The sequence below is a fragment of the Vulpes vulpes genome, chromosome 4 (genome assembly GCF_048418805.1).
Source record: "Vulpes vulpes isolate BD-2025 chromosome 4, VulVul3, whole genome shotgun sequence".
NCBI lineage: Eukaryota > Metazoa > Chordata > Mammalia > Carnivora > Canidae > Vulpes > Vulpes vulpes.
This window is the reverse complement of record NC_132783.1, coordinates 142,911,317-142,929,942: the sequence shown is the minus strand read 5'-3', so window position 1 is coordinate 142,929,942 and position 18,626 is coordinate 142,911,317. Positions and strand designations below refer to the sequence as shown.

Below are 18,626 nucleotides of genomic sequence, written 5' to 3'. Positions count from 1 at the left end.
ACCTTTTGTAATGTTTGTGCTCAGTAAGCAGTCAAGAGTATGTGTATCTTCAAAAAAAAGTTTAAAAATACACATACACAAGGAGACAATCATATACACCTTTTAAAACTTCCCCTGCCTCATTGTTTTTATTCCTTTTCTTTCTGTGGAGCATTAACAAATATTTGGCCTTTGGGCCACTTATGTGCTTTTCATTATCTTGAACTTCCTTAAATAGCAAAGTTGAAAGTGCATTGAAAGTATTTTTTCATTGAATAATCAAAGCCCCCTTGATGAACTGTGAAGTAAAATCATTTAGTAGTAGCGTGCAGAATCCCATTACAATAACTCATTAGGAATGGAGCCGTAGCATAACTCTGGAGGATACACAAATATCGTCGACTGAGTGACATGACTAGGATACCAATGTGCATCCCTGGGTTGTACAGAGACGGCTCAAAGGCAGTAAGAGTAGAGATCCCACTGCAATCTCATCTAGGTCAGGTTATCGGTAAAGTATTCAAAATCTTTGAAAGTATGGGCAAACTGTCTTAAACATACTACATATGCATTTTGGACTAAAAAACCCTAATGCACTGTTTAAGTCAGAACTGTAAATGGAATGAAGATTTCATAAACAGGAAAAGAAAAGGAAGGAAGGAGGGAAAAAAAGGCGAGGTAAAAGAGGGATCAAAAAATAAAGAAAAAAGCCACTATGCATATGTAAATAGCATGCAAAGTAACAACAATAGAATTTATAATTAAGACCCAAACAAAATTGTACAATCTTCCCTAAGTCAGGTCGGGTAAACCAGATTTCTTCTCTTTGCTAGGACTCAACCACGTCCATTTCCTTAATATTACATTGATTACATTCTATTTAAAAATATATATATGTTAATATTTCATGCCAGAATATGAATGTCTTAAGAGAAGTTTTCTTATCACTTGTACCAAAACTGTATTTGCCATAAAGTAGTTGGTCAGTAAATATTTATTAATTAGAAATATAATTATCTAATCAATCATTTTCATTCCTTAGTATAGGTTAACGATTTTTATCTTAATTTAAATTTGGTTACAGTTTTCCTACAATTTGTAATTTGAAGTAGGATCAGTGGTTTTCAAGACATTTCATACTTTTAAAATACTATTAATGGATGTGTATTTTATTTACAAAGATAGGTCATGTCTTGCCATTCAGATTTTACTTGTTCTAGCTATGGTCCATGATTCAAACAGCATTCTGGGAAAGATACTGGGTTCAATCAACTGGTAGACCATCTACGCACAACATGGTTTGCCAAGACAAACACACAGTATTAATTAACATCACACTGTGAAAACAAATAATTTTGGAAGATAAGTTTTTGCTATTATGAATTCAACCAAACACAAAATGACTGACCTAAACCCCTCATATAAAGTCTGTTTTGTTTTCAATTTACTAAATGCTGCATAAGTTATATGAAATATCATTTGAAACAGGAATTACAAATAATTTTAGAAGTCATTTTTCAAGGATAGGGTTTAATTTTTTATTAAGGTTTTATTCATTCATTCATTCATTCATTCGAGAAAGAGCAGTGGGGAGGGGCAGAGGGAGAGAGAGAAGCAGACTCCTCACTGAGCAGGAACCCTGATGTGGGGCTTGATCCTGGGATGGGAGATCACGACATGAGCTGAAGGCAGAACTGAACTGACTGAGCCACCCAGGTATCCAAGGACAGAGGTTAATTTTAAGAATAAATATATTCAGCAGCTTCTAATACTCTATTTGTCTCCGTTTAAGGATAGTTATCTGTATGTTGCTCCTATATCTGCAAGTTGTATAAGCCTATGCTATGAGACAATATACTATGAGACTATTTCAGCAGTTCAGTTTTATCATCCTTGCTTTGAAGATTTTACCCCAGTAGGAGTTGAACTGTGTCTCTCAGAAAAGATATATTTGGGCAGAAAAGGAAACAATCAACAAAACTAAAATAAAACCTACTGAATGGGAAAAAATATGTGCAGATAATATATCCAATAAGGGTTTAATATCCAAAATATATAAAGCACTTATACAACTTGATGGCAAAAAATACTTAATAATAATCCAGTTAAAACCTATGCAGAGCACTTGAATAGACATTTCTCCAAAGAAGACATACAGGTGAACAGACACTAGGAAAGATGCTCAACATCACTCATCATCTGGGAAATGCTCAAATCGAAACCTCAATGACCTACTACCTTACACCTGTCAAAATGGCGAATCGAAAACACCAGAAAGCAGAATCCTCATGTACTCTTGGTGGAAAATGCAAACTGGCTTAGCTACTGTGGAAAATGGTATAGAGGTTCCTCAAAAAGTTAAAAATACAACTATCCTATGATCCAGTGATTTCACTATGGGTATTTGCCAAAAGAATATGAAGATGCTAATTTGAAAATATAGATGCACCCCTATGTTTACTGCAGCATTTTCCTTACAATAGCCAAATTATGGAAGCAGCCCATGTGTCCATTGATAGGTGAATGGACATCTTGCCATTTGTGACAACACAGATAGAGATGAAGAGTATAACGCTAAGTGAAAGTCAGTCAGTCAAAGACAAATACCATTGGATTTAACTGATGTGTCAAATTAAAAAAAACAAAAAACAAAGGAAGAGACAAATCAAAAAACAGACTCTTGTCTATAGAGAACAGACTGAAAGCAACCAGAGGTTGTGGCGGGGGAAGGATGAAAAGAGGTGAAGGGGATTAAGAGTACACTTACGGTGATGAGCACTCAGTATAGGATTGTTGAAGCCATGCATTGTACACCTGAAACTAAAATAACATTGTATGTTAACTATGCTGGAATTAAAGCTAAAAATATAAAAATAAATTAAAGAAATATATATCCAGGGAGAGGGAAGAATGAATAGGCAGGGCATGGGCGATTTTGAAATGAAAGTGAGGTACTGTCAGGGTTAGTTCTTGAAAATGAAATGCTCTGTATGATACTAGAATGTTAAAGACATGTCATTATAACTTTGTCCAAACTCATAAAATGTACACTGTGAGTAACCTTAATATAAACTATGGATTTTGAGTGATAATGATGTGTCAGTATAGGTTCATCAATGATAACAAATGTGCCAATCTGGGGATCTTACACAAGTGTGAAGACAGGAGGATATGAGAAATCACTACACATTCTCTTCAATTTTGCTGGGAACCTAAACTGGCTATTAAAGGAAAAAAAAAAGTTAAAAAAAAAAAAGAGAGAGAGAGATTCAAGTCTAACCCCCAGTATATCAGAATATAATGTTATCAGGAATTGAGATCTTTAAAAAAAGGGGGGGGGCATCTGGGTGGTTCTGTTGGTTAAGCATCTGCCTTCAGCTCTGGTCATGATCCCAGGTTCTGGGATCAAGTCCCACATAGGTGGAGTGGGGAGCCTCCTTCTCCCTCTGTCTCTACCTCTCTCTCTTACTCTGTGTCTCTCATGAACAAATAAGTAAAATTTCTTTTTTAAAAGATCTTCGTAGGGGTCTTTGAACTAAAATAAAATTATTAAGATGGGCCTTAATCCAACTGACCATATGAAAAGGGGGGCAGGTAATTTGGTCACAAAGGGATACATACAGAGAGCAGACTATGTGAAGACCAAAGGAGATCACCTTCTATGAGCCAAGGAATACCTGACACTACCAGAAGCTAAGAGGAAGGCATGGAACAGATTCTCCTCACAGCTCCCAGAAGGAACCAGCCCTAAAAATCCTTTGCTTTCTGACACAATCCTTTGCTTTCTTGCATTTCCTCTAGAAATGCAAGACAATAGATTTCTGTTGTTTTAAGTCACAGTTTCTGGCACTTTGATGTAGTAGTTCTAGGAAACTCATAAACTTCCTTTCTCAGGATCTGGTAAATAAGTTGAATTGGTTTTATGAAAACGCATCATGGAGGTTCAAGCTAGAGTACAGCTATAAAGCAATTAATGAAGAAAAAGCTATGGTATGCCTAATGTGAACAAGGATTTGGAGCAGGGACGTAAACAGATTATGGATAAAGAATGGTCCAAGTAGAGGCTGCTGCAGTTTTGGGTAGGGAGTGACTGAAACACATTTGCTGACAGGAAATCACGAATGGATATGAGGGTCAATCAAGCTGTAAATGGAAAGTAAAACCCTTATAGACCACGAATACCTGAGAACAAAGAGCAGATTCCTCTATCTGGGGTGGTGGTCCTTTTCACCAAAGCCCATAGAGTCAAAATGTCCTAATACTCTGACCCAGTAACACTGTGAAGTCTACATTTAGCCAAGTTAGAGATATCACCAGATTTTTCTAGTGTATATATATATATATATATATATATATATATATATATATAGTATATATATATATTTTCTAGTGTATAGAAAATTTTCTAGTGTATATATTTCTAGTGTGTATATATATATATATATATATATATATATATATATATATATATTTAGTCAAGGACGACAGGTGGCAAAAAATCCAGAGTTTGGATAGAAAATTAGAATCATAAAGAGATACCATCACCAGTTACCACTGTCCTTCCTGCTAATGCTCACTGTTTTGAGCTCCTATTTTATGGCTGGCATTGCACATGATAATTTACAAATGCTATTTGACTTAAAATATTTCTGATAGATATATATGTACCTATATGTTCAATATAATATATATAAGTTCAATATATATGCTCAATATAGTGTATATACGTTCAATATATATATGTTCAATAAGTTGACGTGTGTGTGTGTATATATGTATATATACATATTTAACATTTATTTAACATTTGACTTCTAATGACTATTTGAAACAGACAAAGTAACAGGTGTGAGAGACGCAACGGTATTCTATTCCTTTTTGGTAATTGTTTGCGCAATGTGCACATAACCCTATTCTGGTCGAGAACACCCAAGGTTAATTTTGTTACTGAGTTCTTGTTTCCTCAGTCTTAAAGAGAAAGCCATACACAGATTATTTATTTTCTGCTGGTATGCAATGAAAGAAACATTTGGTCTTGGAGGTTCCTGGCAGGCCACTTGTGTCCATGAGGGAAGCCAGCCTTCGGGGACACAGCCAGCATAGGGGAGCACATGCAGACGGGACAATAGGAGAAGGGCAGGGCCACAACGCAGATGGGCTCAAAGCAGGAGTCTGAACCATCCCCAAACTCTTTTCTATTTGTTTGGAAAGTTAATAAGGTTCTTTATTGTTAAGGCCTTTTTCAGTTGTAGTTGAAAGCGTGCTAACAAATAGAATTATTCCATTTTTATACATGAATAAAGCAAAGTTCAAGTGGTAAGTTAAATTGCCCATGATCACAAAGCTAGTAGCTGTTCTATTGTCTTTAATCTCAGTCTTGCATGACTCACCACTCTTCATTCCTTTCTAAAAAGATCTAAAAAGAGTCTTGATTCCAACACTGAAAAAAATTTAGCTTGTGATTCAGCACTTCTGTTAGCTCTTGAATAAAAAATGCTTGACAAATAACCCACTTGAATTTTTTTTTTTTTAGTTGCTGGTAGCCATGAAGAATAAGAATATAGGGGCAGGGGGAGACTACATATTTCTGAAGAGTATAAAGAGGTTTTGAAATACAAGTTCCAACTCATTATGCTTATTTTTTTTTTAAGATTTTATTTATTTATTCATGAGAGAAACACAGAGAGAGAGAGAAAGGCAGAGAAATAGGTAGAGGGAGAAGCAGGCTCCACACAGAGAGCCTGATGGGGGACTTGATCCCGGGTCTCCAGGATCACACCTGGGCTGAAGGCAGGTGCTAACCCACTAAGCCACTGGGCCTGCCCTGTGCTTATTTTTTATCTTAAGTTTGTATCTATTGTTTAGTGGAAACCGAATAATCATTTAATTCTGAATATGCCAACTAAAACCAACTTAACACTCAGTTTTTGTTTAACTGGGTCCTCAAATAAAACGTACCTTGGTAAAATAGAACATTTGAATTTTCTCTGTAGACTTTCCTGAATCTCTTCTCTTGTTTTTCAAATTATGTGTTAATCACACGTCTAATGGCAAATAGCAAAATTCTTTAGTTTAATTGTAATGGGAAGATCTAGAGAATGATCTCACACAGTTTCTTCCAGTTTTGGTTCTTATCCTAATAACTGAACAACTATAAATATTTCTTATTTATAATCTTATAATCTTGATGTTTTACAAGATCCACATTGCAAATGACCAGAAAATTAATGTACTTTGTTGTAATTGTTGCATTTTGATTTAAATAGTTCATGTTAACATTTGTGATAAGTGCTATTTGCATAGAAAAGTGTTAAAAATGAAAAACCCAGAGTTTCTCATTTCAATCTGGTTCTTATTTTTAAAGTTATCAAGATTTTGGCTCAAGCTATACAAAGAGGATTCACTTTGCTATTATTTTATGGCAATCTTATTGTTATTATTAAATTTCCTTAGAGCAGGGAAGTGTCCAAATATCCTGGTTGAATGCTAAGTACTCAGACCACTAAAACTTTGCTGCCTATGAAGCACTTTATTTTCATTTAAAAAATCGGTTCAGTTTTGCCACATTAGTTGGTATTAGTTTCACCACGACTTGGAGCAGCTCATCATCATCATCAAGAGATTTTTTTTTCAAAGTTCCTATTCATATTTCTACAAAGCGACCTTGAGAGTGTCAAAGGTTTCAAATCTGGTGATTAAAAATGCTCTGAATATACACAGTATGTGATGTGCCACGTATAGTTCTTAAGTACAACTATACAGGTTGGTGATACTGAGTGTGACAAATTAAAAGGTGTGTAAATGAAAACAGGAAATAAAAGACCATTAAAAAGGATCTGTGGTAAAAAGACAAGAACGTGGACTTCATTTAAATCTTGGAAAAATATTTATGTTTGTGAAATTACTTGTCTTTGGACAGTAGATACAAAAAATGTTGGAGCATTATAGGAAATTATGCTGTCTACGTATTGATACACATGAGTATTTGAAATTGTCTAAGGGAAACAATTTAAAAAAAGATATACATAAACTGAAAATATGTGAGCTTCTCTTTCATGCTTATGAATCTGTGCCACCGAGACAGTTCTAAAATAGAAAACTAAAAGATATTTATGATCTTCAATAATTCAGGGGTCATAATGTGAATACAAAAGTGAGGGCATACTGAACTTTTTAGTTATACTGTAATATGTAAAAAGCACTTAAAGATTAAATGTGACTATTTAAAAATCATTCCACCTTAGGTAGGTCTCATTTTTTTCTTAATTCTTGGTCTCCTTTTTTAGTTTACAATTGTTAATTTACTTAAGGCAGCAGGCCACCGATCCTTTATCCACTTACTACAATCAGGTAGTTGCCTGTCGTGTTAGATTCATCTTTTAAACATTGTTTATAAATCAATAATAGTCCCCTCCTTTGGTATTTTTGTAAAATGTATGCATTGCTTTTGCTTTAAATGCAGAGAGATGGTCATACTTTAAAAAAAATAACTTTTCAATAGAAATGACATTCAAGTATCATAGTATCTTCGTGACACATCAAGCAAGGGATGCCCAGATTAAGCAAAGCCAGAGTCATTTGAAGAGTTTCTGTTTTGCTGTCTCATCTTGTAATTTTGTGCCCACAGGTAAAGGAAAATAGGGATTCTTTGTCCTGACCAATCTGGACTGAAATATAGTCAGGGGATTTCAATACAGTGACTGCATTTTTCTTGCAATATAAGGTGAGACACTGGAGGGTGATTTCAATGGGGGCAGGACCGAGTACCTGGCAACCTTCAGCAAGGTGAAAACTACACGGCCCCCTGCCCTTGGACTGTAGGTAGACTGACTCTCCAGAACTCTTCTAGCATGAAAAGGAAAATGCTTCCCTAGGAATGGACATACAAGTCTGTTCCCCACAATGTTTTACAGATTTGGGAATCTGTATTTTGCAGAACCAGAAAAATAGGCTAGACAACATTACTCCTGACCAATAAGGAAAAGCCTTGCCATTTTTTTTTTGGCTAAAATTATTAAATCACCAAAATGTCCTAAAGAGAAAGTTTTTGTACGTATTTAATAATATATCTGTAAATACACGTTTAAATGTTTGAACACTTAATGAAAATATTCATATCTTAATACCACTATTGAGGGTAAAATCTTCTCTGATTGGTATTAAACACCTGAATTATTGTGGAAATATTTATATATATATATTTTTTCGAGGTTCATCTCACGACCTCCTCCATAGATCCTTCTTGGAGGAGCATTTATAATAGGTTCTTTTATTTTCATTTTTCTTACCATTTTTTGGCAAACAAGGTTGAATTTGATTTAATGGTCCTGCTCAATGCAATGTATAGCATTTTTTCAGATTACTTAAGAGCCCAAGTGAGTATAGAAAGTAAATGAAAATGACACTAAATGGAAAAAATAAAAAAAATAACTTATGTTCACAGATATTGAAGAATACACCTGGTTGAGGTTACATTAACTGTGGGAAAACCCATACATAAAATTCAGTACTAATTATGTTTAAAAAGTCATTTTGTATTTAATTTTTTGACTATTGATTTAAATGTGCACTTTTTGTTATGAAAATATGTAACATAAAATGGGTTAAAATGATAATTTTAAATATGGAATTCAGTGACAAAACGAAACCCACATTGTTGTGCCATTATCACCGTTATGCATTTCCAGAACTTTTTCTTTCCAAACTGAAACTCTCTACCCATTAAATAGCTCCCTATGTATTCTTCCTTATGATCTCTAGTTACTTGAATAGGAAAATAATATAGGCATATAAAACCCTTAGAATTGTATTACATGGAAAAGAATGCAACATGGAATTCATTGGCTTAGAAATCACATTAATCATATTGACATTATGTTAAACTATACTGGTTCGTGATACTGCACTAAACTCCGATTCTTTGCACGAAATGCAGACAACTAAACACTTATGTTTACTTGCTTTATATCTTGCTAATTTTCTTACTTGAATTATAACAATAGGCGAAGAAAAAAAAAAAAGAAAAGAGAAGCACACACGGAAAAATAAAGAAAATCTGATTGAAAGTGTCTGAAATTGGCCTGGGTAACCATAATTCAAGGAGGATGTTAACTGAGTCAGAATCCAGAAAGGTACTCAGTCCCCTCTCAGGGCACTAATTCTTGCTACAGATTATGAAACCAGGAATCCCAGAGTAGGGCAGAAGGAGGTAAGATAGCAAAGCTCTCAAAAGTCTTCAGGGCAATAGAGTCTATTAAACAGCCCCCTACCCAATACACACACACACACACACACACACACACACACACACACACACGCCCAAACTCCTAGGGCAGAGGGTTCATTCAGAGCACAATAACATTCAAGATTAAAGAGGACAACGTTTAAACAGAAAGGAAACCAATCCCCTAGAGGCATTTACCCAAGTGTCCAGCTGTGCAGGACTGAACAGGGTATTCTTAGCAGCACACTCTCTGCCAAGGAAACAGGAGGAAACAGGTTCTGGACTTTCTAAGTAGGAAGGGATCTAGTAAATGGTCCAGGCTCTTAGCTGAGACTCAGAGGTCTGCAGCCCAGAAACTAGCAAAATAAGATATAAATTATTAGAAGATTATGACTCAGCCTGGAATCAGCTCAGTCCATAACTGATTGGATTAAGATGAGGTCTCTAGTCTACCTGCTGATGAGGATAGGGTGATAAACCTTCACTAGAAATATTAATGCCTTCTATACTTTTCTTTTTTCAAAATTTCCGAGAAAATAGAGGCAATAGGAACAGATCCATATGTAACTCGGATATTGAAGTTAACAGTAACAGATTTTAATCAGCCGAATAACATGTTCAAAAATGTTTGAAAGGATGTAGAATTTGGCCAGAAACCTATACTCTGTATATAAAATAACTACATGGAAACTCTAGAACAACAAAAAATAATGTAATGTAAGTTGACAATGGGGTTATTTAATGACAGATTGGAAATGAGGACAATAATGAATTGGAAAATGGATGAATAGAAAGCACGTACACTGAAAAACAAAAGAAAAAAGAGCAAAAAAACCTAAAAGGGTTATTTAAGAAGGGTATCTTATTATATTGGAATCCAAGAAGCAAGGAGAATTGGAGACAATTATCAAAGAGAAAAATGGCTAAGTCCCCCGAATTTGAAAGACATCAAACTACACCTTTATTATACAGTTGAAAACCTAAGCATAAATACTCAAAAAATCCCATATAAGTCCATGTTTATTTATATTTAATCTAAATTTATATAAATGCACACAATATATTTGATATGCATATACAGGCTTGTATGTAAATATATGTAAAATATTCAGAAATATCTTTCCCTTAAGGTTATCTTAAACAAAATAACTAAAATGACAGACCAAAAATATTCTTAAATTGCTGAAAGAAAATAGACTGTCAACCTAGGTTTTTATCCCCATCACAAATATTAAATATGAAATGATACATTGATTTTTTTCAGGATAAAATTAACCATATATTAATACAAAGTATCTACACTATAAGGGTACTCCCTTAGCCCAAGTATACCAGAAGTAAATAGAAATATACAGATATGAAAAGAAAACAAATACATTCAAAAATATAAGTGAATTTTAGTTGTATAAAGTTGTAATAATGCAAATGGGATTACAATGTAGAGAGAAATAAACATGGAAGACTTTGAAGGGAGGTAGTTTTAAGAGGTTGGAATTTTCTTGAAAATGATATTTATATTAACCATAAGAATTAAATTATGCATTTTTGAATCTCCTGTTTAACTCCTTGGAAAAATAAAAGTTACCTTTTACTATAAAGGATCTATAACTAAAATGCTAAGGGGACATAGATTTCAAAAGGAGACAATAAGAGGAAAAAACGATACACAAGATTGTGAAACCAGTAATAAAACATACAAATCCAAATTTCAGTGATTGCTTTCCAGGTTAATGGCACATGTCCATTAGTTCTAGTCAAAATTCATCTTAAGAGATAATTTTAAAAAATCAACCATATGCTTCTCACAAAAACTTCTTTATTATTTTTTTCAAAAACTGTTTTAAATGTAAGAAGTGTTCTTGTATCGTACAGATAGCAGTCCTTTGTCATTCTTATGTCCTATGTGATCAATTACAATATTGATTTTTCAATAGTATATTTGGCCATACAGATAATTTCAATGTTTATACATATACATTTTTTCCTGAGAAATTAACACTGAGGAACCAGGTCTCCTCAACACGATGTAGGTTGTAATCCATTATGTGTTTTGCATTGTCTGTTGTTTCTTTGCTCTGTGTTTTTTGCCAGCGTACTATCGATTTCATTAAGATAAAATTTATAGTATGTTCCAATGCCAATAAAACAATAGTCTGGATAGTCACTCCTTTTTGAAGTTTTCTTGGTTTTTAAATACCTATTCCTTAACATATATTTAAGATTTGATCTAGAGACAAAAATTACTGTCAATTTACTGAAAATGTATTTGGCTTACATATTAAGTTTTATATAGATTTCTATGATAGTAAGAACTGCTTTTATTTTTTTGATATTTGAAAGTCACCTTTCCCTTATGCTGACCTGGTTTTATCTATTTTCCATTACATCATATAATTTAAGTGAGTTCTATGCTAGATTGTTAACTGGTAATTCTGCATTAAAGAGAATGAGATATATTTCCCAACTTCACTTATAAGTTAGAATAGAGATAAAAATTGCTTTCTATAGCTTATTCATTTGATGTTTCTATACTTCTAAAGTATTTTAAAAATATTTTATTTAAATTCAATTTGCTGATATATATATATAGTACAATAGCCAGTGCTCATCTCATCATGAGATGAGCCCTCCTTAGTAAAGTACTTTACTGGATCTCAATGATACATTCTATCTTCAGAAAAAAAAATCTTTTATTTTCAAATTTTACAGTTAACTATTACTCCAATGAGTAGAACTTTAAAGACTGTCCTACACAGTAATGAGACTAACAGGTAGTTTCTTGTGCACCTGTTTTAACTGTCATGATTTTAGCACTTACGGTCATCTCATTGAGGAAAAAATACAGGGCATTTACTGCTCAACAGGAGGTTCTTATTATAGTTGGCCACAGCTACCAATACAGGGTTTAAAAAAATAATTAAGATTGTTTACCACAAATACTAAGCTTGGCCAACATTTTTTTTTAACTCTTTCCATTCTAAAATTCTATCATACATGCACTTGATCTTCCCAGGTTAGATAGTAACCTAACTTTGGAATGCTAGGGAAATTACTTCAGAGATACCAGGGCAACGGTACATTATATATATATATATATATATATATATATATATATATATACACACACAGACATATTTTAGATAAAACTAAGTTTCATCAAATATTTAGAGTGAAACATAAAATGCAATCAACATTTAGATCCTTGGAAAGATGTTAATATTTTGCTAAAATTTTCAGTCTTTATCCAGATGTCTGGCAGCACATAAGGAAAACAAGACACTCTGTGAATAAACATAATCTCAATTACTCCAAAATGCCATTTTTTGCACCGATTTCCAATTTTCTTTTTAAGGAAGAACATAATCACACACTGGGTGATTGCAGAGATTAACAATCCTGGCTTCTAAGGACAGACTGTTATAGCGCAATCACTAATCATTTCAATGCTCATGCTACTTTTTTAAAAAAGATTTTATTTATTTGAGAGATACTGAGCATGGAGGAAGAGGGACAGAGGGAGAAGGAAAGAGAGAATCTTAAGCAGATTCCATGCTGAGCAGGGAGCCTGACACGGGCTCCATCCCAGGGCCCCAACATAATGACGAGCCACCAGGAGCCCCATCAATGCCTACGTCACTTAAACAAACACTGAATCAGGGCACAGTGAAAATTTTAACAGTTTTGTGCTTTTCCCTATCATCACATTGATATAACCCGAAATAAAGACAAGATGGCTGAGGGCTTATTGACTCCTGATAAAAAATATTCTTTTAAAATTTAACTTCAAGTTATTTCAAGAAAAACATTACTATCACCTACTTTTATTTTTCTATTGATGCAAATCATATACCTATCTGCTTGGAAGTATTAATATCCCCCTTTAACAAGATTGTTCAAATGTCAGGGAAAATTGTGGCCTCTAGAGTGACATCTAATTTCATTTTTTTAGTTTCTAACAGAGGCAATTATTACTACATATCAAGGAACAGAAATGTCTTCACAAAAATATTAGAAAGAATGCTCTGAAGGCATCTATTAGCCTCATTTTTCTTAATTTTCTGGTAAAATATACTTTTCTACCTCTGATTTCTGACTATCATTTTTATTTTTTGGAAGAAATAGTTTTTGTTTTTGTTTTTGTTTTTTTGTTTTGTTTTGTTTTGTTTTTTTGTTTGTTTGTTTGTTTTTTTAGTTTCATGTTTTTATTTAAATTCCAGTAAGTTAACATACAGTGTAATGTTAGCATGTTAGTTTCAGGTGTAGAATTTAGTGATTCATTGCTTATATACAACACCCAGGGCTCAGAGGTCTACTTCTTTTCTTTTAAGAATTTATTTATTCATGAGAGACAAACGGAGAGAGAGGCAGAGAGAGACACAGGCAGAGGGAGAAGCAGGCTCCCTGCAGGGAGGACCATGTGGGACTCAATCCCAGGACCCCGGAATCATCACCTGCACCAAAGGCAGATGCTCAACTGCTGACCTGAGCCAAAGGTGCCCCTCAGAGGTCTATTTCTTAACAAATATTCCCACTACTCTGCCAAAAAGAGAATTTTATTAAATATATAATACAAACATAGAAAAGGGAAGATACTCCCTTGGGTGGTACAGTGGGATATAATTTTGAACCTTTTGCTGTTAGTGTACCTGGGAGCCACTTGGAAGGTCTGGGCCCATAGTGCCTCTATTTCTCCTGCTGCCGTAACCTATACCTTAGAAACTTCTGCTTAGCCCTGAAGGAATTTGTGTTTATTACCGAAGGAATTCTGCTTACAGTCAAGATTTGTACAAAGAGCTCTTCATCCAAAACTAACTGCCCCCAAGAGATGGGTCCCTACAGGAACAACAATGTGGTGTTTAAGGTTTCCTGGAATGACAAGACAAGATTTTTATACCCAGATCAACTGACCAAAGACACAAAGTTTTATGACCTTCCTCAGATCCTTGGGGGCGAGTGAATATCTGTGAACATTAGGCACCTCCTGACTCTGATCTCCTCCTGCTTCTCCCTCTTCCTAACATAAGAGAAGCTCAAAGTTGATGCTGAGTTACGATGGTTCTTTAGGACAACACTTGATCATCTCCTTGGTGGGCTGGCTTTTGGAATAAAGGTGGCTCCCTTACCCCAACACCTTGGGTGTTGGCTTCTCACATGATGGGAAGAACAAGCTTGCACTTACTTTATATCCTTTTGTTTAGTAGACTTCATTTGTATTTTAAAAATGGCTTATTTGGGGGCTACCTGGGTGGTTCAGTGTGCTAAGCATCTGCCTTGGCTCAGGTCAGGATCCCAGGGTCCTGGGTTTGAGCCCTGAGTCTGGGTCCCTGCTTCTCCCTTTCCCTCTGCTGCTCCCCTGACTCATGCTCTCATTCTTTCTCTCACTGCCAAATAAATTAATAAAATCTTAAAAAATAAAAAAAAAACTGAATTGTTGTTTTCCCTGAGACAATGTTTCAGAGTTTCTGGTCAAAGAGAAACTGAGTCCCAATTATTATTATATAGCAGTCTTTAAAATTCTGAGTTCAATTGGGGACAGCTGTATATCTTTTTTAATTTCCTTTTCTTACACCTACATACCTTGTGTGTACAAAAGATGTTACGTCTGGAAGTTTATTATTTGTCATCATATACACTGATTTGGGTGAATATGATACTCAGGTTACAGAATGAGTTTTATTTAGGTGTGTTTGTCAGAATGCAATTTCAGAGCATCTAAAATTTACCCTAGGTTTCTGTACATCTGGGTTCTATTTTCTGATCTTTTCTCCCCAGTTGCTATTTACTCGGCAGCTTTCAAAGGTACTTAACACCCTAATGTGCTTCATTATCCCCTGACCCACCACTGATATTTATAAGGAAAAAAAAAAAAAAGAAAAAACGTTGGTTACCTGTAATTTACCTTTTAGTGTAGAGTTCACTTTATACTCTGATACATTTAGAAACAGTTATAATTCTCATTGAGTACATATATATTATAATCATGTAATTATAAATGATTTCTTATATAAAACTGAGAATTTTTCTGCCTATACAATTGGTGTCATTAAAGAATAAAATTCCAGCCTGCTATAACCAATAGAAGTGTCACCAGGGTGATTTAGGAAGGATTCATAGACAATTATTTTGTGTGATGTAAAAGATGCTCTCATTAGTAAACTCTACAGTAGTTTATAAGGTGTCTGTAGCACCAACAGATTAACACTTCGAGCAGAATGAGTTTACCAGTACATTCTGGTGCCTGCCACAGGCCAACTGGAAGAAAGCATAAGAGATGCTGCTAATTTCCATTCTTGCTAATCCTCAGAGCATCAAACTAGGAACATCATTAATTGAAACCATCGAGATACAGGCAATAATGACTATCGTTTAAGTGTGGAATTTAATAATTGAAAACATGACTCAGGGGTTTTCAGGTTATATATACCAGTGGCCAAGCAGACTAAGCCACAGAGCTAGCTCCAGTTTAAAACACAGATGACCTGTGAAGGATAGACAATGAGCCAAGACAATGCCACAAGAGCTGGCCTACCAACAAAACAGCCGAACTTCTATTTTGTATTGCTAACATTTCACATCAGTTTTGTAAATGTGAAAAATTAGACGTTATCAAAAGCAAAAGCCTCCCCCAGACTTGAGAGTTCCCCACACAAACAAAAACCAGTTTAATCACACATGTGAAGCTTAATTTGGCTTAGTTTGCAAGATTGACTTGGCCTGGATCATTTCTTGTGTATGCCTCTGGAAATCACACGCAAAACTTAAACTTGTTCCCAAAACTGATACAAAGTAACCACTGACCAATTTTTCATCACTTAAGAAATTTCTAGTATTATAACCAATCACCATGAAGATCATTCACTGCTTTCTTACTCTCTAAGCTGTTTTATAACAATCTGCTCAGAGGCTCATTAGGTGCTTTGCTCTGGTGAACGGTCTTTTTTGGTGGATGCACAGCAAACTTTTACTAATTACTGCTTTGATGATTCATTGGTTTTATGCCTGTTATTTCACGATTTTTGACAAAGCAAATGTAAGAACTGTGTCGAGATAGTGTTCAGGCATTAGCTGTCCTGGTGCTCAGCGTTCACGATGGAGCTGGACATGAGGGGCGTACTTGTGTCAGTAATAGGAGACACTGAACATGTGTTCTGTTTCCCCTTAAAACCTCCTGACTGTGATTCCCACAACCTTACCTTCTTCCCGGGGTTGAAGAGGCTTCCAAGCAAAAATCAGCAGATGCCTTCAGCAGAGATTATGGTGCCATCACCCACAGAGCTGAGCAGGAGGGAGGCTAGTGTCTGCCATGCGTTCAATGAAGAGCTGATGCGCGAAGGGCCTGGAGACCAGAAGTTCCATGAGTTAGAATTTATGTCAGACTCAAGCAGAGCTGGGACTGAGTACCTGAGCTTTGGGTTAGCACCAAGTGCCTAGCACCTGGATCTAACGCAGCCCAAGCCTACCTCTCCTACTCCTCTCCATCAACCACTTAACTGCATTCACCTTTGACTTTTTGCAAACACCAATTTGTGGATGTTCAGAAACTGGTAAAACCAGAGTAGAATCAGGAGGGATAGAATGAGAGGACCCTGGGAAGGCAGTGTAAATGGGGAAAGTTTTAGGAAAATCATAGGGGTCAAAATACTTTAGGTAGGCTGAAAGAAGACATTATGAACCATCTGGGGCTAGAATAAGAAGGAGAAAAATTAGATATTTCTCTCTAGGAAGGGTATTAGTTCATTGGCTGCAACTAGTTTTTTTTTTTTTTTTTTTTTGGCTTTGTAGTGTGTTCTAGAATAAAACACATAAACACAAAAGCATAAAATCCTGCATGTGTCTGAAAATAGTCTCAATCAGATGGTTACAAAGTAGTATATTTTCAGCCAAACTCCTAATGCCCAGACTGAGCATTCCAGGAACTCAATGCCTTTTGAAGAAATCCCACGCCTATTTTGTTGTGTCATGTGTCCATTCCACACAGACAAGAGTTCTCCATAATAGCCCTTGTCAAATTGTTGGCTTTTAAGCAATGTACTGAAACATGTCTGTCTTTTTAGTCTTCTGTTTTTGCAATAGTTGATTACAGAGCTCTTCAAAACGGACAATTTGTTTGAAAGGCTTTCAAATATCCTCTTGAAATGTAATTCAGGCTCACATATCATTGGCCAAAAGGATTTATAAAAGCAACATTTGTGATTGCATTTTGAAAGAAGAACACACACAAATAGGAAGGAGACGAATGATAGCATCTTCAAAGATATTTAGGGAAAAAAATGCTTCCCAGAATTTAATAGAGAACTTGTTGTAGTAGCTGTGTACATATGGCCCAAAAGAAAGAAAACTTAGAAAAATAAATGTTAAAGTAATTAAATATTACTTTGGAGCATGGAAATTGCATTGTACAAAGTCACCCCTCTTTTGGTTCCCAAAGCCTCAGGCTGTCTGTGTACATGCCGGAGACTTTCTGGTCTCTTATGCGGCCTAAGTGATAACTGCCTAGTTATCAACCCTGGTGGCAAATTAGAATCACCTGGCTCACTTTAAAATAGACTCACCCCTTAGATTCCACTTCCAGTTACTAAGATTCAGTTGGCCTCAGCTGAGACCTGGGGGTCATGGGGAGTTTTCGATACAATTAATAAGTGTGCATCTAGGTAAGTCTATAAATATAATAAACACACACATGCATATATAATAATATAACATTAATTAACATATTAAACATATCTCTTAACATTTTCTATATACATATTTAAACTTTATGTATATATATACACACACTATTTTTATTTTTTACACACACAATTTATATGCATACAAATGTACCTCATAGTGTGTATATGTGCACTGTATACATATAAATGTACAGACACATACGTGCTTGTTCAGATAGATGATGTAGCTATATATGATTTACATATTTAGATATATTTAAAATAATGTTTCCTATGAATTTCACAAGGCAAGTTAAAATGAGGGCCATAAACGTGGAGTTGAAGGGGAAAGGTGTTGAAATCTGAAACATCATAGGAACCTAGATCACATGGGACCTTAAGGACATTCCAAAATCATTTGGTTTTTGTTTTGTTTTCACTCTATGAGTGATGGGAAGTTATTGGAATATTTTGATGACACTCATATTTTAGGAGATAACAATGGGAAACCCAGTGATATATTCTCCTTCCCTCACCTTGAAAATATTTGCCTCATGGCATAGAAACGCTAATATTATGTGTCCCTACAAACCTGATAACAGGGCAGAGATTAGCACTGTGTTTTCTATATCAGGAGAAGAAGAAAGATTGAATCATAAGGAACTGATCGATGGAGAAGGCATTGACTCAAATCTGCGTTAACAACCGCAACCTTGTTTCTTGTGCTTTGCCAGATAACCTCCTATAATTGCCTCCCACCAATATTTTTTGTC

At 35.0% G+C, this 18,626-nt stretch overlaps 1 protein-coding gene across 18 annotated transcripts in view; it reads right to left on the bottom strand.

The window, feature by feature from the left end:
* CDH18 (cadherin 18) overlaps window positions 1-18,626 on the bottom strand; it is a 948,807-nt gene that overhangs the window by 541,792 nt on the left and 388,389 nt on the right. For 8 of the 18 annotated variants that reach the window (XM_072757175.1, XM_072757174.1, XM_072757193.1 and 5 more), the window contains exon 3: window positions 16,396-16,538. The exons of 4 other annotated variants lie outside the window; for them this stretch is intronic. The gene's annotated coding sequence lies outside the window, so the exon portion shown is untranslated. Of the gene's footprint in view, window positions 1-2,746; window positions 2,800-16,395; window positions 16,539-18,626 lie in introns of all 18 variants that reach the window. 6 more of the 18 variants (XM_072757177.1, XM_072757194.1, XM_072757200.1 and 3 more) reach the window with 2 other exon arrangements.